This window comes from Asparagus officinalis, chromosome 3 (assembly GCF_001876935.1).
Source record: "Asparagus officinalis chromosome 3, Aspof.V1, whole genome shotgun sequence".
NCBI lineage: Eukaryota > Viridiplantae > Streptophyta > Magnoliopsida > Asparagales > Asparagaceae > Asparagus > Asparagus officinalis.
In genome coordinates this window covers 8872885-8877484 of record NC_033796.1, presented here as the reverse complement: position 1 = coordinate 8877484, position 4600 = coordinate 8872885, and the positions used below count along the sequence as shown (strand labels likewise).

At 39.0% G+C, this 4600-nt stretch overlaps 1 long non-coding RNA gene across 2 annotated transcripts; it reads right to left on the bottom strand.

Annotated features, from left to right (window-relative positions):
- Window positions 483–2352, bottom strand: LOC109832879. Of its 2 annotated transcripts, none has more exons than XR_002245034.1 (6): window positions 2267–2352; window positions 2062–2121; window positions 1894–1970; window positions 1116–1165; window positions 897–965; window positions 483–794 (listed from the first exon to the last, which is right to left on the bottom strand). It is a non-coding gene; the product is annotated as an uncharacterized LOC109832879 (long non-coding RNA). The 2 variants fall into 2 exon arrangements; XR_002245035.1 differs by having other exon boundaries at window positions 902–965.

Genomic DNA, 4600 nt, shown 5'->3' with positions numbered 1-4600 from the left:
TCTTTGATCCAAAATATTATAAAGCACTATGCATATATATAAACGGAGTTACTTAAGCAAAAAAGAAAAAACACACACATTTATTAGATAATAACTAAATCACTGTGGTTTATGAAAAACTTAATCAAGTAACTCAATCTGCTCTTGCCTCAATGTCTTACCCCAGCTCCCTGTAACTAGGCAATTCAACTGTTCAATCCAAGCAATTTATTAGACAGGTGCATCATGTGCAGCAACTTATGTAGGTTGCTAAACAGAAATTAAGGGCTCCATTTTTAAAATTTTATTTATCACATCCTCCAGCAAACATTGTGGAAAAACCATCATCCCTCCAAGTAGAGCATGGAACCTAAGAATTACCAAATGAAACATTAGCAACAATCATTATTCCAATTTCTCATGACAGGTGTTGAAACAATTCTAGACATCAGCTACATGCAAAGCATACACATACCGGTTGGTCAGGAGATATGGCACTACATCTTGTATCAGTTGGCCGCCAGACATCAAGGGCCACAGTTTCTCAATCTTATCACATCCTCTAGTAAACATTGTGGAATCATCATCCTGCATCGTGCACTACATCTTGTATCAGTTGGCCGCCAGACATCAAGGGCCACAGTTTCTCAATCTTATCACATCCTCTAGTAAACATTGTGGAATCATCATCCTGCATCATGCACTACATCTTGTATCAGTTGGCCGCCAGACGTCAAGGGCCACAGTTTCTCAATCTTATCACATCCTCTAGTAAACATTGTGGAATCATCATCCTTCAATGTAGAGCACAGAATCTAAGGAATATGAAATAAAATTGTTAGCAGTAATCCTTTTCCCAGATTTCCACGAAAGATTTTGAAACAATTCTAAACATCAGATGCATCGAAAGCATATACATGACCAGTTGCTCATGGATATAAGGACTCTTTTCGCCTGACTGCTATCATGACATCCCAGCATCTAACCTGCACATCATTCAAAGAAGAATCATAAGAGCTATCATAACATCCAGGCTGGATATATACATTATCAAAGTCATAACATGACCCATAGAGTTAAGAGCTCTTAGCACGAAAAACCCGATTATCCCAAATTGTGGCCACCAAGTAATTTACCTTGGACTGAAACCAATGCTAGAGACAGAATCACTAGGTTCATGCTGCACCTGCATCAAAAATAAGGAAGAAAACATCAGTTTACTGCAACAAGGTGACATACACAATAGAATTGATGTGTCTCACAAAGGTAACATACAGCTCAGTATCTCAACTAATAAATTATCTTTTGGCACACACAAACACTACATGCAAACCATGTGCATGCCTCACAAATCTTCTAGATGGAGTTCACGGATGTACATTAGGATTTCTATTTCTAGAATGTAACCTCTTAGCTATCATACAGTGTTCTTTGCAGATAATGAACAAACAATAAAATATCAGAATTAGGCTCGCATATTGCATATCTAAGAAAATTCAAAATGTTATTCTGTTCCTGAATGATTTGACTAAAGAAAATCCAAAAAATAAAATATGCTTACAGAATCTTGCTTCAGATAAATGTTTATCATAGCCCACAAAACCAAGAAAATAAAAAAAATTATTAAGAAACACTGAGTGCTTACATGTATTACTGGATTTCATCGAAATAACAAGGCAAAATTTCTGCTTTCAGCACTAAAAATAGATGCCACAAAATTCAACCAGCCATACTTGTTCCAGTCTTCGACCTCAATCAATTCACAACCCTTTTCAATTTGATATTTTCCTAAGCTCAACAACGTAAATTAAACACTCAAGTTGACAAACCTTCTCTTAGGTGCCACAATTACTAAAAATCCAAAACATTTCCAAAAAGAGGGACCAAAAAAGTTTCGGACAGAATAAATCATACCTCATAAGACTTGTTAAGTTTCACATTTCCCGCCGCACCGATCCAAAAACACCATTTATTTCTGTAAACTCGGCGCTCTAGGAACAAAAAGTTACAAAATCGCAACAAATTAGGCAATATCCAGAGATTAAAAACCCAAGAAATTTCAACGAAAGGGATGAATCATACCTCAAAGACTTGTTAGGGTTCACAATTTCCGCTTCACGAACTCAGAAAGCGCACTTTTCTCTGTGAACTCAGACGTGTACACATAGAAGGAACAAAATCGCTACAAATTAGAGAAGATATTGAAGAATAGGAGCAAATGTATTGCTTAAAACCTAAAATTTCAACCAAAACTCTAAAGAAAACAGAAAAGGAGGGAATAAATTACCGAATATTTGGCCTTAATATGGTTGCTTCCATATATATATCTCTCTCTCTCTTCTCTCTCTGGAATTTTCTTCTTTCTCTCGGCTGAAATAGAGAGGGGGAGGGAAGCTTATTTAAAAGACGGGGGATGACAGCGTAGCGTTCGACCGACGCGGATTTAGAAAGCGGGTCGGGGTTTAAACGGGTTTAGTTTATTAAATGGATGGCCGAGATGAGTTACTAATATATTGGACGGGGGCGCGTGGCGTAGAGCTTACGCAGGTCTCGAAATAGGATGCATTTTGAATTTCGGATCCGGATGTGGGGTTCGGGTCGGATATTTTTCCAGGCCCAAAGGGGAGAGCACAGGTTTAGGCCGGTTTTAGTTTCATTCTCTTACTAGTCCTGAACACCGTGCAAAGCACGACATTTAATTTTTTCTTGCTACAGTTATCCCGATTTTAATCTATTCTTTTATACAAATGGGAGAAACAAAGAGTCACTGTTCATGCTACAGTATATGCTACAGTAGATTTACTGTAGCAGTATTACTGTAGTAGCTGAGACATTTAAAAGCCACTGTAGCAGATCGGTTACTGTAGCAGCTCGGGAATTGCACTGTAGCAGGCGAGTTACTGTAGCACCCCAGAAAATTCAAACCGGGATAGTTTAAAAACGGCGGGAACACTGTAGCAAAAAAAAAAAACACCGTGCTGCGCACGGGCTGCACACTAGTGCTACATTAACTTTTGAATCGCTACAGTTCCCTCCTCTGTTACAGTTTTTAAAAATTCTACAGTATTCCCGTGTACTATAGTATTATGGGGTTTCAATTTGGTCATCAGGAGCGAAAGCATGTTGCCCTGAAAGCCCAAAACAATGCTATTTGCATCAAAACACGTGACAGGGCATCCAGACCACCGTTTAAAGGGTTAAAAATTGATATTTCTAAATATACATTTTAGATGAAATGTTTAAGGACTGAACAAACAAAATCAGGGAAGGGGAAAATGCATGTATATATACATTTCAGAAAATGACCCCTAAACTAATCACTAAAGTAATAGAAAAGCTCCTTCCAACATGTAGTTCATCATTGAATCTCCGTATAGCGACGAGTCTTTGTCACAATAATACTTATGTCATATTGGATAAAACTCAAATACTTTGTATATTAGGTAAAATGACCTTAAGGGCACTAGTAAGACACATAAGGGCAACAAAAATAAGGCCCAAATGGGAAGGGTGCTCTCTTAACCAGGCTAGAGTTGGACCAGGTAGGGGGTGGTTCAACTCCGGCATGATTTTAAGGCTAAAAAGTAAACTAAAAAAAACTAGGTCAGATTTGGACCAAAAGTTGCCAAAATAACAAGATGAAATCGGACCATGTTTAAACTTGGCCCAATTTCAGTGACTTGGCAAACAACCCCTAAGACTAGAGGGACGTAATCACCATTGGAGTAGCCTCAACCAAGCCCACATGCAATCCTCTTAAGCCTTAACACTAGGGATTGGGCTTTTGGATTTGGTCATTCCAAGGGCCCAAAGCCTTGAGCAAATTATGATCAAAATTCCATGAGCCTAATTATTAAGCCAAAAGTCCAGTTCTAAGCGGAAAATTCGAAGTTATGGGTTTGGAATTTGTGTTCGATCCGAACTAGTAGCCTTTGCCTGAAAACTGGTAGATCATACCCTCTCGACTCGAAAATTCTATCTTTTGTGCACTCTGTTTTATGGCATTTTTCCCATTAAATATAAATTTTAAATTCAACTCAAAATCCAATAATTCTCCCTTAACGTTTTCCCCAAACCCTAGAGTTTGTATTTTCATTGGGTTTCGAGGCTTTTTTTCTCCCCCGACTCTAGACACAATCTACTTCTTTATTACTAAAGAGAACAACAAAAAAACATCTAATGAACAGTAACTTTCAAAAATAAGTGGATATAAAACTCCACCTATTTCCCAAACTTCCTAGGATACCACGCCCATTTCCCAAACTTCTCACGATACCACGATGTCCAAACTACCCCTTTATGTCTCTCTCTGTCTCTCTCTCTCTCTCTCTCTCTTTGAACTTCCCCTAATCTCCATTCTCTCTTCGAACCCAACCAAATCTAAACCCAAAAATAATGGAGAGCTCCACCGCTTCATCATCAATCTCCCCATCATCTTCATCGCCAATCACCTTCTCCCCCTCAACCGAACCCGACCCATCACCAAACCCACAACCCACCAGCGCCTCTAACAACCTTATCAACAACAAAGGCGGCATCTTGAGTTCCTCAGAGCAAACAACCAACAACGATGCCGAGTTCGGGTTTCAGCGAGCCGAGATGGGCCAGGCACGTGGGCGCG